The following is a 20,077-nucleotide window of genomic DNA, read 5'->3' on the forward strand; positions in this document are numbered from 1 at the left end:
GCAAGTCGTTTGGTTAATGCCAGTGGTTAAATGTCACTTTCCCACAGCGCAGAATAAAATCACTTGTACAGGTCCCTTCTGCAAAAGCATTACCGCTGTAGAAAGCAGTGAAAAGGTGAGGCAGTGTGCAGTCACCCCGACCCTTCACGGCCCTGATCGGCCACGATCGGCCAAGGACCTCTCTATGAGAGCTGAGGGTGGAATTATTCTGGACCTCGGTAACTTAGGGAGACATGGCTAAAGGGTTCCTCAATCAACGGCCCAGCCTTTGCTTTGTGGCCTGTCCGAATATTTCTGTTCTCCAAATTATGTGCCGCTGCTCGGGTGTCATTTGGTGGGATGGAATGACCTCCCAGGAATGATCCTGGCAGATGATTTGCATAGGCACACCCCTTCTCCCTCTCTCTTAGCCCTGCTTTCTGCACAGTAGCAAGTATCTGGGGAAAATATAGTGGTCGAGGTGGGGTAGCAGTAACTAGCAACTCTGAGAAAGTAAATCTGGGGAGCTTGGCGACTTGTGGGGAACAACTGCAGAGCTCAGGTACTTTGTGGCACACGGAGGAGGTCTGTGGGATTTCAGTAAATTAGAGACATGCAACCTGGTCGGGAGTGCTTCAGGTCACCTTTGTTGCATGTTCCAAGCAACTCAACAAAGCATCAACAGGCTGAGATACCAGCCACAGAGCCTCTTTCCACTTGATTAAAAGCCTAAAATCTTTTCCATGTAAAAACATAGCCCCCCCGAATACCATATTTTCTTTGTTTTCTCTCTCTCTCTCTCTCTCTCTCTCTCTCTCTCTCTCTCTCTCTCTCCTTAACCTTCCCCCCTCCCGCCCGCTCTCTTTCTCCCCCCGCCCCCTCCCTCCCCCTCTCCCTCTCACAACCATTTATTTTAAGTTTTCATGCACTGTAGCACATTCTGACAACGGTATTTCACAATGGGACTCTTTGAAAGTTACAGAAATCAAAAAAGAAACCAACCAACTAAAAGCAGCCAAAGCCAGAGTACACTGCTCAGCCCCAATTAAAGATTAAGGCCTAGAAGCAAGTAAAGCTGTAGTTCAGAACAATGTTTGCAAATAGCACCTTAAAGCAGTTTACGCTGGAGTGCACAACAAGGTGGAAACTGATAATACGGAGTTTGGTAAAATGGGATAAAAAAACAAAAGAAGCGTGCCACTTCTAAAAGTACAAGTCAAGAAATTGAAGGAGAGGGGGCTGTTCATTCAGTCAATAGGACTCACAAGTAAAAGGCTCCTGAGGCATGAGTGTTGAATTTGGCGCAAAATGTATTGTGTTGTCGTGTAATATGTATGAACATACAATTTCAATCTTCATTAAAAAAACATGTATTAAAAAATAAAGACTTGCAAATTAAGAAAGTTTCTGTCCTGTCATGTGCCAAAAATAGTGAATGCTTTACGAATGTGCGTGTCATCCTTTAGAGCAGGGGACAATTTAATGTTCACATTATCATTCCAATATTAGTACATGTGTTGCTGAAGCAAGTGCAAAGGGAGAGTCAATCAAACCATTGATTAGGACATCTAGTCAAAGGTTTGCCATACCAAATGTCCTTATGTCAGAGGGTAGAAAGTCCAAACACCATTTAAATATCGGGTGGTATGAAATGAAGAGGGAAACAACAATGAATAAGCATTCTTTGCTGCTGTATTGATCTGGTCCTAAAGGGTTTGGTTTAATGCCAATTATATTTGAAGATATACAGATTCATGCTCCAGGGTGCTTGCAAAATGACACCCCTCCCCATCACAATGGCTGGGTGATGCAAGCCTGAGAGCATCACAATAGACCCATAGACATGAGAAAAACTCTGTACCACTGAGTGTATGTGGGCCCATGGCTGTATCAAGGAAAAGGCAACAACAGGAAGTGGCTTAAGGCATCAGTGCCAGAAGCTGTCCGATTGAGCCCTGTAAGCAATAGATGTTGGACCATCCTTGAAGAGATTCTGAGGCTGATTTCAATGTTAACTTTACTGCTGATTTAAGGATTGCTGAACCTTCGACCCACGTCTAGTTTGCTCGGATAAGGCCTGGAAATCTTTTACAGCTTGTATTGGGGGGAGATGATGTGAGTTTATCAAGAGCAACAGGATATGAGGCATGTGTGCCACAAAAAGCAGGTCTAGGATTTTTTATAAGAAAGCAGCTTTAAGAAGAGAACTTTGGACAACCCTACTGAGAGCAAAAGTATTACACAAAAGGTAAGGGGGTCAGTGGGTCAACGGATAGCACATTTGACTGTGAGTCCGTCTTTTGTAAGTCCAAATACTACCTGGTTCGACATTTTCCAGGCTTTTTGTTTCATTTCTTAACAGATCCATTCCTATGTACCTCTGTGCTTTCAACAGAGTTTTCATTGTAAGGGAGGGTCATACAATATTCCTTAAACATTCCTGGGCAGGGAAGACTCTATGTAAAAGAAAGAGTAGCAGACAGTTTAATAAATCATCAGCAGGACCCTCTAGATCTTCCCCAAAAAACATAACATTATTTCTCTGCATGTATGTGTGTTGAACAGCGCAAGTAGTTTGACATTTATCCACTGACATTAACCACTTTCCCACAGCGCAGAACAAAATCACTTGTACTGGCCCCTTCTGCAAAAGCATTACCACTGTAGAAAGCAGTGAAAAGGTGAGGCAGTGTGCAGTCACCCCCGACCCTTTACTCCGCTGATCGGCCACGATCGGCCAAGGACCTCTCTATGAGAGCTGAGGGTGGAATTTTTCTGGACCTCGGTAACTTAGGGAGGCATGGCTAAAGGGATCCTCAATCAACGGCCCAACCTTTGCTTTGTGGCCTGTCCGTATATGTCTATTCTCCAAATTACCTGCCGCTGCCCAGGTGTCAGCTGGTAAGATGGAATGACCTGCCAGGTAGGATCCTGGCAGATGATTTGCATAGGCAAACCCCCTCTCCCTCTTTATTAGCCCTGCTTACTCCACAGTAGCAAGTATCTGGGGAAAATATAGTGGTCGAGGTGGGGTAGCAGTCACTAGCAACTTTGAGAAAGTAAATCTGGGGTGCTTTGCGACTTGTGGGGAACTACAGAGCTCAGTGCCCAGAACTTTGTGGCACAGGGAGGAGGTCTGTGGGATTTCAGTAACTTGGAGACATGCAACCTGGTTGGGAGTGCTTCAGGTCTCCTTCCTTGCATGTTCCAAGCAACTCAACAAAGCATCAACAGGCAGAGCCATTTCCACTTGGAAAAGATTTTAGGCTTTTAATCATGTAAAAACATAGCCCCCCAACCCCCGAATACCATATTTTCTTTGTTTCCTCTCTCTCTGTCTCTCTCTCTCTCTCCCTTCCTCCTTCCCTCCCTCCTTCCTCCCTCCCGCCCGCTCTCTTTCTCCCCCCGCCCCCTCCCTCCCCCTCTCCCTCTCCCTCTCCCTCTCACAACCATTTATTTTAAGTTTTCATGCACTGTAGCATATTCTGACAATGGTATTTCACAATGGGACTCTTTGAAGGTTACAGAAATCAAAAAAGAAATCAACCAACTAAAAGCAGCCAAATCCAGAGTACACTGCTCAGCCCCAATTAAAGATAAAGGCCTAGAAGCAAATAAAGCTGTAGTTCAGAGCGATGTTTGCAAATAGCACCTTAAAGCAGTTTACGCTGGCGTGCACAACAATGGGGAAAGTGATAATACTGAATTTGGTCGAATGGGAACCGTGCCACTTCTAAAAGTACAAGTCAAGAAATTGAAGGGGACGGGGCTGTTCATTCAGTCACTAGGACTCACAAGTAAAAGGCTCCTGAGGCATTAGTGTTGAATTTGGCGCAAAATGTATTGTGTTGTTGTTTAATATGTATGAATAATATTTCTGTTCTCCAAATTGCCTGCCGCTGCCCTGGCGTCAGCCCCTATGAACATACAATTTCAATCTTCATCAAAAAAGATGAATTAAAAAATAAAGACTTGCAAATTAACAAAGTTTCTGTCCCGTCATGTGCTAAAAATAGTGAATGCTTTACAAATGTACGTGTCATCCTTCAGAGCAGGGGCCAATTCAATGTTCCCATTATCATTCCAATATTAGTACATGTGTTGCTGAGCTACATAGGAATGGATCTGTTAAGAAATTAAACAAAAAGCCTGGAAAAATGTTGAAACAGGTAGGATTTGGACTAACAATAAACTGACTCACAGTCAGATGTGCTATCCCTTGACCCACTGACCCCCTTATCTTTTGTGTAATCCTTTTGCTCTCAGCAGGGCTGTCCATCCAAAGTTCCCTACTTAAAGGGGCTTTCTTATTAAAAAAAAATCCCAGAGCTGTTTTTTATGGCCCACATGCCTCATATCCCGTTGCTCTCGATAAACTCACATCATCTCCCACCAATGCAAGCTGTAAAAGATGTCAAGGGCATAGCCAAGGAAACTAGACGTGGGTCGAAGGTTGAGCAATCGTTAAATCAGCAGCAAAAATAACATTGAAATCAGCCTCAGAATCTCTTAAAGGATGGGTCAACATTGGTTGCTTTCAGGGCGCAATCGGGCAGCCTCTGGTGCTGGCGCCTTAAGGCAAGCGCAAAGGGAGAGCCAACCAAACCATTGATTAGGACCTCTGAACTTTCTGCCTGTGACATAAGGACATTTGATATGGCAAATCATTGACCAAACACCATTTATATGTTGGATGGTATGAAATTAAGAGGCAAACAGCAATACATCAGCATTCTTTTTCTGCCGTATTGATCCGGTCCTAAAGGGTTTGGTTTAATGGCAATTATATTTAAAGATAAACAGATTCATGCTGCAGGGTGCTTGCAAATTGACACACCCTCCCCATCACGAAGGCTGGGTGATGCAAGCGTGAGAGCATCACGGCAGACCCATAGACACGAGAAACACTCTATTCCCCTGAGTGCATGTGGGCCCATGGCTGGATCAAGGACAAGGCAAGAACAGGAGCTGGCTTAAGCTGTCAGCACCCAGGCTGCCCCATTGCGTGCTGCAAGCAACAGATGTTGGACCATCCTTTAAGAGATTCTGAGGCTGATTTCAATGTTAACTCTGCTGCTGATTTAAGGATTGCTTAACCTTCGACCCAAGTCTAGTTTGCTTGGCTAAGCCCTGAAAATCTTTTACAGCTTGTATTGGTGGGAGATGATGTGAATTTATAAAGAGAAACGGGATATGAGGCTTGTGTGCCACAAAATGCAGGTCTATGATCTTTTATATGAAAGCCACTTTGGAAAATCCTATTGAGAGCAAAAGGATTACACAAAAGGAAAGGGGGTCAGTGGGTGAAGAGATACAATTAACTGACTCACAGTCAGATGTGCTAAGTCCAAATCCTACCCGTTTCGACATTTTGTCCAAGTTTTTCGTTTCATTTCTTAACAGATCCATTCCTATGTACCTCTGTGCTTTTAACAGAGTTTTCATTGTAAGGGAGGGATATACAGTATGCCTTAAACATTCCTGGGCAGGGAAGACTCTCTGTAAAAGCAATAGTAGCGTACAGCTTCATAAATAATCAGCAGAACCCTCTAGACCTTCCCCAAAAAACATGAAATGATTTCTCTGCATGTATGTGCGTTGAGCAGCGCAAGTCGTTTGCTTAATGCCAGTGGTTAAATGTCACTTTCCCACAGCGCAGAATAAAATCACTTGTACAGGTCCCTTCTGCAAAAGCATTACCGCTGTAGAAAGCAGTGAAAAGGTGAGGCAGTGTGCAGTCACCCCGACCCTTCACGGCCCTGATCGGCCACGATCGGCCACGATCGGCCAAGGACCTCTCTATGAGAGCTGAGGGTGGAATTTTTCTGGACCTCGGTAACTTAGGGAGACATGGCTAAAGGGTTCCTCAATCAACGGCCCAGCCTTTGCTTTGTGGCCTGTCCGAATATTTCTGTTCTCCAAATTATGTGCCGCTGCTCGGGTGTCATTTGGTGGGATGGAATGACCTCCCAGGAATGATCCTGGCAGATGATTTGCATAGGCACACCCCTTCTCCCTCTCTCTTAGCCCTGCTTTCTGCACAGTAGCAAGTATCTGGGGAAAATATAGTGGTCGAGGTGGGGTAGCAGTAACTAGCAACTCTGAGAAAGTAAATCTGGGAAGCTTGGCGACTTGTGGGGAACAACTGCAGAGCTCAGGTACTTTGTGGCACACGGAGGAGGTCTGTGGGATTTCAGTAAATTAGAGACATGCAACCTGGTCGGGAGTGCTTCAGGTCACCTTTGTTGCATGTTCCAAGCAACTCAACAAAGCATCAACAGGCTGAGATACCAGCCACAGAGCCTCTTTCCACTTGATTAAAAGCCTAAAATCTTTTCCATGTAAAAACATAGCCCCCCCGAATACCATATTTTCTTTGTTTTCTCTCTCTCTCTCTCTCTCTCTCTCTCTCTCTCTCTCTCTCTCTCTCTCTCTCTCTCTCTCTCCCTCCCTCCTTAACCTTCCCCCTCCCGCCCGCTCTCTTTCTCCCCCCGCCCCCTCCCTCCCCCTCTCCCTCTCACAACCATTTATTTTAAGTTTTCATGCACTGTAGCACATTCTGACAACGGTATTTCACAATGGGACTCTTTGAAAGTTACAGAAATCAAAAAAGAAACCAACCAACTAAAAGCAGCCAAAGCCAGAGTACACTGCTCAGCCCCAATTAAAGATTAAGGCCTAGAAGCAAGTAAAGCTGTAGTTCAGAACAATGTTTGCAAATAGCACCTTAAAGCAGTTTACGCTGGAGTGCACAACAAGGTGGAAACTGATAAAACGGAGTTTGGTAAAATGGGATAAAAAAACAAAAGAAGCGTGCCACTTCTAAAAGTACAAGTCAAGAAATTGAAGGAGAGGGGGCTGTTCATTCAGTCAATAGGACTCACAAGTAAAAGGCTCCTGAGGCATGAGTGTTGAATTTGGCGCAAAATGTATTGTGTTGTCGTGTAATATGTATGAACATACAATTTCAATCTTCATTAAAAAAACATGTATTAAAAAATAAAGACTTGCAAATTAAGAAAGTTTCTGTCCTGTCATGTGCCAAAAATAGTGAATGCTTTACGAATGTGCGTGTCATCCTTTAGAGCAGGGGACAATTTAATGTTCACATTATCATTCCAATATTAGTACATGTGTTGCTGAAGCAAGTGCAAAGGGAGAGTCAATCAAACCATTGATTAGGACATCTAGTCAAAGGTTTGCCATACCAAATGTCCTTATGTCAGAGGGTAGAAAGTCCAAACACCATTTAAATATCGGGTGGTATGAAATGAAGAGGGAAACAACAATGAATAAGCATTCTTTGCTGCTGTATTGATCTGGTCCTAAAGGGTTTGGTTTAATGCCAATTATATTTGAAGATATACAGATTCATGCTCCAGGGTGCTTGCAAAATGACACCCCTCCCCATCACAATGGCTGGGTGATGCAAGCCTGAGAGCATCACAATAGACCCATAGACATGAGAAAAACTCTGTACCACTGAGTGTATGTGGGCCCATGGCTGTATCAAGGACAAGGCAACAACAGGAAGTGGCTTAAGGCATCAGTGCCAGAAGCTGTCCGATTGAGCCCTGTAAGCAATAGATGTTGGACCATCCTTGAAGAGATTCTGAGGCTGATTTCAATGTTAACTTTACTGCTGATTTAAGGATTGCTGAACCTTCGACCCACGTCTAGTTTGCTCGGATAAGGCCTGGAAATCTTTTACAGCTTGTATTGGGGGGAGATTATGTGAGTTTATCAAGAGCAACGGGATATGAGGCATGTGTGCCACAAAAAGCAGGTCTAGGATTTTTTATAAGAAAGCCGCTTTAAGAAGAGAACTTTGGACAACCCTACTGAGAGCAAAAGTATTACACAAAAGGTAAGGGGGTCAGTGGGTCAACGGATAGCACATTTGACTGTGAGTCCGTCTTTTGTAAGTCCAAATACTACCTGGTTCGACATTTTCCAGGCTTTTTGTTTCATTTCTTAACAGATCCATTCCTATGTACCTCTGTGCTTTCAACAGAGTTTTCATTGTAAGGGAGGGACATACAATATGCCTTAAACATTCCTGGGCAGGGAAGACTCTATGTAAAAGAAAGAGTAGCAGACAGTTTAATAAATCATCAGCAGGACCCTCTAGATCTTCCCCAAAAAACATAACATTATTTCTCTGCATGTATGTGTGTTGAACAGCGCAAGTAGTTTGACATTTATCCACTGACATTAACCACTTTCCCACAGCGCAGAACAAAATCACTTGTACTGGCCCCTTCTGCAAAAGCATTACCACTGTAGAAAGCAGTGAAAAGGTGAGGCAGTGTGCAGTCACCCCCGACCCTTTACTCCCCTGATCGGCCACGATCGGCCAAGGACCTCTCTATGAGAGCTGAGGGTGGAATTTTTCTGGACCTCGGTAACTTAGGGAGGCATGGCTAAAGGGATCCTCAATCAACGGCCCAACCTTTGCTTTGTGGCCTGTCCGTATATGTCTGTTCTCCAAATTACCTGCCGCTGCCCAGGTGTCAGCTGGTAAGATGGAATGACCTGCCAGGTAGGATCCTGGCAGATGATTTGCATAGGCAAACCCCCTCTCCCTCTTTATTAGCCCTGCTTACTCCACAGTAGCAAGTATCTGGGGAAAATATAGTGGTCGAGGTGGGGTAGCAGTCACTAGCAACTTTGAGAAAGTAAATCTGGGGTGCTTTGCGACTTGTGGGGAACTACAGAGCTCAGTGCCCAGAACTTTGTGGCACAGGGAGGAGGTCTGTGGGATTTCAGTAACTTGGAGACATGCAACCTGGTTGGGAGTGCTTCAGGTCTCCTTCCTTGCATGTTCCAAGCAACTCAACAAAGCATCAACAGGCTGAGATACCAGCCACAGAGCCATTTCCACTTGATTAAAAGCCTAAAATCTTTTCCATGTAAAAACATAGCCCCCCAACCCCCGAATACCATATTTTCTTTGTTTCCTCTCTCTCTGTCTCTCTCTCTCTCTCCCTTCCTCCTTCCCTCCCTCCTTCCTCCCTCCCGCCCGCTCTCTTTCTCCCCCCGCCCCCTCCCTCCCCCTCTCCCTCTCCCTCTCACAACCATTTATTTTAAGTTTTCATGCACTGTAGCATATTCTGACAATGGTATTTCACAATGGGACTCTTTGAAGGTTACAGAAATCAAAAAAGAAATCAACCAACTAAAAGCAGCCAAATCCAGAGTACACTGCTCAGCCCCAATTAAAGATAAAGGCCTAGAAGCAAATAAAGCTGTAGTTCAGAGCGATGTTTGCAAATAGCACCTTAAAGCAGTTTACGCTGGCGTGCACAACAATGGGGAAAGTGATAATACTGAATTTGGTCGAATGGGAACCGTGCCACTTCTAAAAGTACAAGTCAAGAAATTGAAGGGGACGGGGCTGTTCATTCAGTCACTAGGACTCACAAGTAAAAGGCTCCTGAGGCATTAGTGTTGAATTTGGCGCAAAATGTATTGTGTTGTTGTTTAATATGTATGAATAATATTTCTGTTCTCCAAATTGCCTGCCGCTGCCCAGGCGTCAGCCCCTATGAACATACAATTTCAATCTTCATCAAAAAAGATGAATTAAAAAATAAAGACTTGCAAATTAACAAAGTTTCTGTCCCGTCATGTGCTAAAAATAGTGAATGCTTTACAAATGTACGTGTCATCCTTCAGAGCAGGGGCCAATTCAATGTTCCCATTATCATTCCAATATTAGTACATGTGTTGCTGAGCTACATAGGAATGGATCTGTTAAGAAATTAAACAAAAAGCCTGGAAAAATGTTGAAACGGGTAGGATTTGGACTAACAATAAACTGACTCACAGTCAGATGTGCTATCCCTTGACCCACTGACCCACTTATCTTTTGTGTAATCCTTTTGCTCTCAGCAGGGCTGTCCATCCAAAGTTCCCTACTTAAAGGGGCTTTCTGATTAAAAAAAAATCCCAGAGCTGTTTTTTATGGCCCACATGCCTCATATCCCGTTGCTCTCGATAAACTCACATCATCTCCCACCAATGCAAGCTGTAAAAGATGTCAAGGGCATAGCCAAGGAAACTAGACGTGGGTCGAAGGTTGAGCAATCGTTAAATCAGCAGCAAAAATAACATTGAAATCAGCCTCAGAATCTCTTAAAGGATGGCTCAACATTGGTTGCTTTCAGGGCGCAATCGGGCAGCCTCTGGTGCTGGCGCCTTAAGGCAAGCGCAAAGGGAGAGCCAACCAAACCATTGATTAGGACCTCTGAACTTTCTGCCTGTGACATAAGGACATTTGATATGGCAAATCATTGACCAAACACCATTTATATGTTGGATGGTATGAAATTAAGAGGCAAACAGCAATACATCAGCATTCTTTTTCTGCCGTATTGATCCGGTCCTAAAGGGTTTGGTTTAATGGCAATTATATTTAAAGATAAACAGATTCATGCTGCAGGGTGCTTGCAAATTGACACACCCTCCCCATCACGAAGGCTGGGTGATGCAAGCGTGAGAGCATCACGGCAGACCCATAGACACGAGAAACACTCTATTCCTCTGAGTGCATGTGGGCCCATGGCTGGATCAAGGACAAGGCAAGAACAGGAGCTGGCTTAAGCTGTCAGCACCCAGGCTGCCCCATTGCGTGCTGCAAGCAACAGATGTTGGACCATCCCTTAAGAGATTCTGAGGCTGATTTCAATGTTAACTCTGCTGCTGATTTAAGGATTGCTTAACCTTCGACCCAAGTCTAGTTTGCTTGGCTAAGCCCTGAAAATCTTTTACAGCTTGTATTGGTGGGAGATGATGTGAATTTATAAAGAGCAACGGGATATGAGGCTTGTGTGCCACAAAATGCAGGTCTATGATCTTTTATATGAAAGCCACTTTGGAAAATCCTATTGAGAGCAAAAGGATTACACAAAAGGAAAGGGGGTCAGTGGGTGAAGAGATACAATTAACTGACTCACAGTCAGATGTGCTAAGTCCAAATCCTACCCGTTTCGACATTTTGTCCAGGTTTTTCGTTTCATTTCTTAACAGATCCATTCCTATGTACCTCTGTGCTTTTAACAGAGTTTTCATTGTAAGGGAGGGATATACAGTATGCCTTAAACATTCCTGGGCAGGGAAGACTCTCTGTAAAAGCAAGAGTAGCGTACAGCTTCATAAATAATCAGCAGGACCCTCTAGACCTTCCCCAAAAAACATGAAATGATTTCTCTGCATGTATGTGCGTTGAGCAGCGCAAGTCGTTTGCTTAATGCCAGTGGTTAAATGTCACTTTCCCACAGCGCAGAATAAAATCACTTGTACAGGTCCCTTCTGCAAAAGCATTACCGCTGTAGAAAGCAGTGAAAAGGTGAGGCAGTGTGCAGTCACCCCGACCCTTCACGGCCCTGATCGGCCACGATCGGCCAAGGACCTCTCTATGAGAGCTGAGGGTGGAATTTTTCTGGACCTCGGTAACTTAGGGAGACATGGCTAAAGGGTTCCTCAATCAACGGCCCAGCCTTTGCTTTGTGGCCTGTCCGAATATTTCTGTTCTCCAAATTATGTGCCGCTGCTCGGGTGTCATTTGGTGGGATGGAATGACCTCCCAGGAATGATCCTGGCAGATGATTTGCATAGGCACACCCCTTCTCCCTCTCTCTTAGCCCTGCTTTCTGCACAGTAGCAAGTATCTGGGGAAAATATAGTGGTCGAGGTGGGGTAGCAGTAACTAGCAACTCTGAGAAAGTAAATCTGGGGAGCTTGGCGACTTGTGGGAACAACTGCAGAGCTCAGGTACTTTGTGGCACACGGAGGAGGTCTGTGGGATTTCAGTAAATTAGAGACATGCAACCTGGTCGGGAGTGCTTCAGGTCACCTTTGTTGCATGTTCCAAGCAACTCAACAAAGCATCAACAGGCTGAGATACCAGCCACAGAGCCTCTTTCCACTTGATTAAAAGCCTAAAATCTTTTCCATGTAAAAACATAGCCCCCCCGAATACCATATTTTCTTTGTTTTTTCTCTCTCTCTCTCTCTCTCTCTCTCTCTCCCTCCCTCCTTAACCTTCCCCCTCCCGCCCGCTCTCTTTCTCCCCCCGCCCCCTCCCTCCCCCTCTCCCTCTCACAACCATTTATTTTAAGTTTTCATGCACTGTAGCACATTCTGACAACGGTATTTCACAATGGGACTCTTTGAAAGTTACAGAAATCAAAAAAGAAACCAACCAACTAAAAGCAGCCAAAGCCAGAGTACACTGCTCAGCCCCAATTAAAGATTAAGGCCTAGAAGCAAGTAAAGCTGTAGTTCAGAACAATGTTTGCAAATAGCACCTTAAAGCAGTTTACGCTGGAGTGCACAACAAGGTGGAAACTGATAAAACGGAGTTTGGTAAAATGGGATAAAAAAACAAAAGAAGCTTGCCACTTCTAAAAGTACAAGTCAAGAAATTGAAGGAGAGGGGGCTGTTCATTCAGTCAATAGGACTCACAAGTAAAAGGCTCCTGAGGCATGAGTGTTGAATTTGGCGCAAAATGTAGTGTGTTGTCGTGTAATATGTATGAACATACAATTTCAATCTTCATTAAAAAAACATGTATTAAAAAATAAAGACTTGCAAATTAAGAAAGTTTCTGTCCTGTCATGTGCCAAAAATAGTGAATGCTTTACGAATGTGCGTGTCATCCTTTAGAGCAGGGGACAATTTAATGTTCACATTATCATTCCAATATTAGTACATGTGTTGCTGAAGCAAGTGCAAAGGGAGAGTCAATCAAACCATTGATTAGGACATCTAGTCAAAGGTTTGCCATACCAAATGTCCTTATGTCAGAGGGTAGAAAGTCCAAACACCATTTAAATATCGGGTGGTATGAAATGAAGAGGGAAACAACAATGAATAAGCATTCTTTGCTGCTGTATTGATCTGGTCCTAAAGGGTTTGGTTTAATGCCAATTATATTTGAAGATATACAGATTCATGCTCCAGGGTGCTTGCAAAATGACACCCCTCCCCATCACAATGGCTGGGTGATGCAAGCCTGAGAGCATCACAATAGACCCATAGACATGAGAAAAACTCTGTACCACTGAGTGTATGTGGGCCCATGGCTGTATCAAGGACAAGGCAACAACAGGAAGTGGCTTAAGGCATCAGTGCCAGAAGCTGTCCGATTGAGCCCTGTAAGCAATAGATGTTGGACCATCCTTGACGAGATTCTGAGGCTGATTTCAATGTTAACTTTACTGCTGATTTAAGGATTGCTGAACCTTCGACCCACGTCTAGTTTGCTCGGATAAGGCCTGGAAATCTTTTACAGCTTGTATTGGGGGGAGATGATGTGAGTTTATCAAGAGCAACGGGATATGAGGCATGTGTGCCACAAAAAGCAGGTCTAGGATTTTTTATAAGAAAGCCGCTTTAAGAAGAGAACTTTGGACAACCCTACTGAGAGCAAAAGTATTACACAAAAGGTAAGGGGGTCAGTGGGTCAACGGATAGCACATTTGACTGTGAGTCCGTCTTTTGTAAGTCCAAATACTACCTGGTTCGACATTTTCCAGGCTTTTTGTTTCATTTCTTAACAGATCCATTCCTATGTACCTCTGTGCTTTCAACAGAGTTTTCATTGTAAGGGAGGGACATACAATATGCCTTAAACATTCCTGGGCAGGGAAGACTCTATGTAAAAGAAAGAGTAGCAGACAGTTTAATAAATCATCAGCAGGACCCTCTAGATCTTCCCCAAAAAACATAACATTATTTCTCTGCATGTATGTGTGTTGAACAGCGCAAGTAGTTTGACATTTATCCACTGACATTAACCACTTTCCCACAGCGCAGAACAAAATCACTTGTACTGGCCCCTTCTGCAAAAGCATTACCTCTGTAGAAAGCAGTGAAAAGGTGAGGCAGTGTGCAGTCACCCCCGACCCTTTACTCCCCTGATCGGCCACGATCGGCCAAGGACCTCTCTATGAGAGCTGAGGGTGGAATTTTTCTGGACCTCGGTAACTTAGGGAGGCATGGCTAAAGGGATCCTCAATCAACGGCCCAACCTTTGCTTTGTGGCCTGTCCGTATATGTCTGTTCTCCAAATTACCTGCCGCTGCCCAGGTGTCAGCTGGTAAGATGGAATGACCTGCCAGGTAGGATCCTGGCAGATGATTTGCATAGGCAAACCCCCTCTCCCTCTTTATTAGCCCTGCTTACTCCACAGTAGCAAGTATCTGGGGAAAATATAGTGGTCGAGGTGGGGTAGCAGTCACTAGCAACTTTGAGAAAGTAAATCTGGGGTGCTTTGCGACTTGTGGGGAACTACAGAGCTCAGTGCCCAGAACTTTGTGGCACAGGGAGGAGGTCTGTGGGATTTCAGTAACTTGGAGACATGCAACCTGGTTGGGAGTGCTTCAGGTCTCCTTCCTTGCATGTTCCAAGCAACTCAACAAAGCATCAACAGGCTGAGATACCAGCCACAGAGCCATTTCCACTTGATTAAAAGCCTAAAATCTTTTCCATGTAAAAACATAGTCCCCCAACCCCCGAATACCATATTTTCTTTGTTTCCTCTCTCTCTGTCTCTCTCTCTCTCTCCCTTCCTCCTTCCCTCCCTCCTTCCTCCCTCCCGCCCGCTCTCTTTCTCCCCCCGCCCCCTCCCTCCCCCTCTCCCTCTCCCTCTCACAACCATTTATTTTAAGTTTTCATGCACTGTAGCATATTCTGACAATGGTATTTCACAATGGGACTCTTTGAAGGTTACAGAAATTAAAAAAGAAATCAACCAACTAAAAGCAGCCAAATCCAGAGTACACTGCTCAGCCCCAATTAAAGATAAAGGCCTAGAAGCAAATAAAGCTGTAGTTCAGAGTGATGTTTGCAAATAGCACCTTAAAGCAGTTTACGCTGGCGTGCACAACAATGGGGAAAGTGATAATACTGAATTTGGTCGAATGGGAACCGTGCCACTTCTAAAAGTACAAGTCAAGAAATTGAAGGGGACGGGGCTGTTCATTCAGTCACTAGGACTCACAAGTAAAAGGCTCCTGAGGCATTAGTGTTGAATTTGGCGCAAAATGTATTGTGTTGTTGTTTAATATGTATGAATAATATTTCTGTTCTCCAAATTGCCTGCCGCTGCCCAGGCGTCAGCCCCTATGAACATACAATTTCAATCTTCATCAAAAAAGATGAATTAAAAAATAAAGACTTGCAAATTAACAAAGTTTCTGTCCCGTCATGTGCTAAAAATAGTGAATGCTTTACAAATGTACGTGTCATCCTTCAGAGCAGGGGCCAATTCAATGTTCCCATTATCATTCCAATATTAGTACATGTGTTGCTGAGCTACATAGGAATGGATCTGTTAAGAAATTAAACAAAAAGCCTGGAAAAATGTTGAAACGGGTAGGATTTGGACTAACAATAAACTGACTCACAGTCAGATGTGCTATCCCTTGACCCACTGACCCACTTATCTTTTGTGTAATCCTTTTGCTCTCAGCAGGGCTGTCCATCCAAAGTTCCCTACTTAAAGGGGCTTTCTGATTAAAAAAAAATCCCAGAGCTGTTTTTTATGGCCCACATGCCTCATATCCCGTTGCTCTCGATAAACTCACATCATCTCCCACCAATGCAAGCTGTAAAAGATGTCAAGGGCATAGCCAAGGAAACTAGACGTGGGTCGAAGGTTGAGCAATCGTTAAATCAGCAGCAAAAATAACATTGAAATCAGCCTCAGAATCTCTTAAAGGATGGCTCAACATTGGTTGCTTTCAGGGCGCAATCGGGCAGCCTCTGGTGCTGGCGCCTTAAGGCAAGCGCAAAGGGAGAGCCAACCAAACCATTGATTAGGACCTCTGAACTTTCTGCCTGTGACATAAGGACATTTGATATGGCAAATCATTGACCAAACACCATTTATATGTTGGATGGTATGAAATTAAGAGGCAAACAGCAATACATCAGCATTCTTTTTCTGCCGTATTGATCCGGTCCTAAAGGGTTTGGTTTAATGGCAATTATATTTAAAGATAAACAGATTCATGCTGCAGGGTGCTTGCAAATTGACACACCCTCCCCATCACGAAGGCTGGGTGATGCAAGCGTGAGAGCATCACGGCAGACCCATAGACACGAGAAACACTCTATTCCTCTGAGTGCATGTGGGCCCATGGCTGGATCAAGGACAAGGCAAGAACAGGAGCTGGCTTAAGCTGTCAGCACCCAGGCTGCCCCATTGCGTGCTGCAAGCAACAGATGTTGGACCATCCCTTAAGAGATTCTGAGGCTGATTTCAATGTTAACTCTGCTGCTGATTTAAGGATTGCTTAACCTTCGACCCAAGTCTAGTTTGCTTGGCTAAGCCCTGAAAATCTTTTACAGCTTGTATTGGTGGGAGATGATGTGAATTTATAAAGAGCAACGGGATATGAGGCTTGTGTGCCACAAAATGCAGGTCTATGATCTTTTATATGAAAGCCACTTTGGAAAATCCTATTGAGAGCAAAAGGATTACACAAAAGGAAAGGGGGTCAGTGGGTGAAGAGATACAATTAACTGACTCACAGTCAGATGTGCTAAGTCCAAATCCTACCCGTTTCGACATTTTGTCCAGGTTTTTCGTTTCATTTCTTAACAGATCCATTCCTATGTACCTCTGTGCTTTTAACAGAGTTTTCATTGTAAGGGAGGGATATACAGTATGCCTTAAACATTCCTGGGCAGGGAAGACTCTCTGTAAAAGCAAGAGTAGCGTACAGCTTCATAAATAATCAGCAGGACCCTCTAGACCTTCCCCAAAAAACATGAAATGATTTCTCTGCATGTATGTGCGTTGAGCAGCGCAAGTCGTTTGCTTAATGCCAGTGGTTAAATGTCACTTTCCCACAGCGCAGAATAAAATCACTTGTACAGGTCCCTTCTGCAAAAGCATTACCGCTGTAGAAAGCAGTGAAAAGGTGAGGCAGTGTGCAGTCACCCCGACCCTTCACGGCCCTGATCGGCCACGATCGGCCAAGGACCTCTCTATGAGAGCTGAGGGTGGAATTTTTCTGGACCTCGGTAACTTAGGGAGACATGGCTAAAGGGTTCCTCAATCAACGGCCCAGCCTTTGCTTTGTGGCCTGTCCGAATATTTCTGTTCTCCAAATTATGTGCCGCTGCTCGGGTGTCATTTGGTGGGATGGAATGACCTCCCAGGAATGATCCTGGCAGATGATTTGCATAGGCACACCCCTTCTCCCTCTCTCTTAGCCCTGCTTTCTGCACAGTAGCAAGTATCTGGGGAAAATATAGTGGTCGAGGTGGGGTAGCAGTAACTAGCAACTCTGAGAAAGTAAATCTGGGGAGCTTGGCGACTTGTGGGGAACAACTGCAGAGCTCAGGTACTTTGTGGCACACGGAGGAGGTCTGTGGGATTTCAGTAAATTAGAGACATGCAACCTGGTCGGGAGTGCTTCAGGTCACCTTTGTTGCATGTTCCAAGCAACTCAACAAAGCATCAACAGGCTGAGATACCAGCCACAGAGCCTCTTTCCACTTGATTAAAAGCCTAAAATCTTTTCCATGTAAAAACATAGCCCCCCCGAATACCATATTTTCTTTGTTTTTTCTCTCTCTCTCTCTCTCTCTCTCTCTCTCCCTCCCTCCTTAACCTTCCCCCTCCCGCCCGCTCTCTTTCTCCCCCCGCCCCCTCCCTCCCCCTCTCCCTCTCACAACCATTTATTTTAAGTTTTCATGCACTGTAGCACATTCTGACAACGGTATTTCACAATGGGACTCTTTGAAAGTTACAGAAATCAAAAAAGAAACCAACCAACTAAAAGCAGCCAAAGCCAGAGTACACTGCTCAGCCCCAATTAAAGATTAAGGCCTAGAAGCAAGTAAAGCTGTAGTTCAGAACAATGTTTGCAAATAGCACCTTAAAGCAGTTTACGCTGGAGTGCACAACAAGGTGGAAACTGATAAAACGGAGTTTGGTAAAATGGGATAAAAAAACAAAAGAAGCTTGCCACTTCTAAAAGTACAAGTCAAGAAATTGAAGGAGAGGGGGCTGTTCATTCAGTCAATAGGACTCACAAGTAAAAGGCTCCTGAGGCATGAGTGTTGAATTTGGCGCAAAATGTAGTGTGTTGTCGTGTAATATGTATGAACATACAATTTCAATCTTCATTAAAAAAACATGTATTAAAAAATAAAGACTTGCAAATTAAGAAAGTTTCTGTCCTGTCATGTGCCAAAAATAGTGAATGCTTTACGAATGTGCGTGTCATCCTTTAGAGCAGGGGACAATTTAATGTTCACATTATCATTCCAATATTAGTACATGTGTTGCTGAAGCAAGTGCAAAGGGAGAGTCAATCAAACCATTGATTAGGACATCTAGTCAAAGGTTTGCCATACCAAATGTCCTTATGTCAGAGGGTAGAAAGTCCAAACACCATTTAAATATCGGGTGGTATGAAATGAAGAGGGAAACAACAATGAATAAGCATTCTTTGCTGCTGTATTGATCTGGTCCTAAAGGGTTTGGTTTAATGCCAATTATATTTGAAGATATACAGATTCATGCTCCAGGGTGCTTGCAAAATGACACCCCTCCCCATCACAATGGCTGGGTGATGCAAGCCTGAGAGCATCACAATAGACCCATAGACATGAGAAAAACTCTGTACCACTGAGTGTATGTGGGCCCATGGCTGTATCAAGGACAAGGCAACAACAGGAAGTGGCTTAAGGCATCAGTGCCAGAAGCTGTCCGATTGAGCCCTGTAAGCAATAGATGTTGGACCATCCTTGACGAGATTCTGAGGCTGATTTCAATGTTAACTTTACTGCTGATTTAAGGATTGCTGAACCTTCGACCCACGTCTAGTTTGCTCGGATAAGGCCTGGAAATCTTTTACAGCTTGTATTGGGGGGAGATGATGTGAGTTTATCAAGAGCAACGGGATATGAGGCATGTGTGCCACAAAAAGCAGGTCTAGGATTTTTTATAAGAAAGCCGCTTTAAGAAGAGAACTTTGGACAACCCTACTGAGAGCAAAAGTATTACACAAAAGGTAAGGGGGTCAGTGGGTCAACGGATAGCACATTTGACTGTGAGTCCGTCTTTTGTAAGTCCAAATACTACCTGGTTCGACATTTTCCAGGCTTTTTGTTTCATTTCTTAACAGATCCATTCCTATGTACCTCTGTGCTTTCAACAGAGTTTTCATTGTAAGGGAGGGACATACAATATGCCTTAAACATTCCTGGGCAGGGAAGACTCTATGTAAAAGAAAGAGTAGCAGACAGTTTAATAAATCATCAGCAGGACCCTCTAGATCTTCCCCAAAAAACATAACATTATTTCTCTGCATGTATGTGTGTTGAACAGCGCAAGTAGTTTGACATTTATCCACTGACATTAACCACTTTCCCACAGCGCAGAACAAAATCACTTGTACTGGCCCCTTCTGCAAAAGCATTACCTCTGTAGAAAGCAGTGAAAAGGTGAGGCAGTGTGCAGTCACCCCCGACCCTTTACTCCCCTGATCGGCCACGATCGGCCAAGGACCTCTCTATGAGAGCTGAGGGTGGAATTTTTCTGGACCTCGGTAACTTAGGGAGGCATGGCTAAAGGGATCCTCAATCAACGGCCCAACCTTTGCTTTGTGGCCTGTCCGTATATGTCTGTTCTCCAAATTACCTGCCGCTGCCCAGGTGTCAGCTGGTAAGATGGAATGACCTGCCAGGTAGGATCCTGGCAGATGATTTGCATAGGCAAACCCCCTCTCCCTCTTTATTAGCCCTGCTTACTCCACAGTAGCAAGTATCTGGGGAAAATATAGTGGTCGAGGTGGGGTAGCAGTCACTAGCAACTTTGAGAAAGTAAATCTGGGGTGCTTTGCGACTTGTGGGGAACTACAGAGCTCAGTGCCCAGAACTTTGTGGCACAGGGAGGAGGTCTGTGGGATTTCAGTAACTTGGAGACATGCAACCTGGTTGGGAGTGCTTCAGGTCTCCTTCCTTGCATGTTCCAAGCAACTCAACAAAGCATCAACAGGCTGAGATACCAGCCACAGAGCCATTTCCACTTGATTAAAAGCCTAAAATCTTTTCCATGTAAAAACATAGTCC

General features: G+C 44.3%; 4 non-coding genes across 4 annotated transcripts; all 4 read right to left on the reverse strand.

Moving 5' to 3' along the window:
* Positions 1–1,403: 1,403 nt before the first annotated feature.
* LOC138570667 (U6 spliceosomal RNA) lies at positions 1,404–1,508 on the reverse strand. The gene has a single exon (XR_011303703.1). It is a non-coding gene; the product is annotated as a U6 spliceosomal RNA (small nuclear RNA).
* A 5,514-nt stretch (positions 1,509–7,022) lies between these two features.
* LOC138570668 (U6 spliceosomal RNA) lies at positions 7,023–7,127 on the reverse strand. Its single transcript, XR_011303704.1, has one exon. It is a non-coding gene; the product is annotated as a U6 spliceosomal RNA (small nuclear RNA).
* A 5,480-nt stretch (positions 7,128–12,607) lies between these two features.
* LOC138570669 (U6 spliceosomal RNA) lies at positions 12,608–12,712 on the reverse strand. The gene has a single exon (XR_011303705.1). It is a non-coding gene; the product is annotated as a U6 spliceosomal RNA (small nuclear RNA).
* A 5,481-nt stretch (positions 12,713–18,193) lies between these two features.
* Positions 18,194–18,298, reverse strand: LOC138570670 (U6 spliceosomal RNA). The gene has a single exon (XR_011303706.1). It is a non-coding gene; the product is annotated as a U6 spliceosomal RNA (small nuclear RNA).
* Positions 18,299–20,077: the final 1,779 nt, after the last annotated feature.

The sequence above is a fragment of the Ambystoma mexicanum genome, chromosome 2q (assembly GCF_040938575.1).
Source record: "Ambystoma mexicanum isolate Mex_15411 chromosome 2q, UKY_AmexF1_1, whole genome shotgun sequence".
NCBI classification, from domain to species: domain Eukaryota; kingdom Metazoa; phylum Chordata; class Amphibia; order Caudata; family Ambystomatidae; genus Ambystoma; species Ambystoma mexicanum.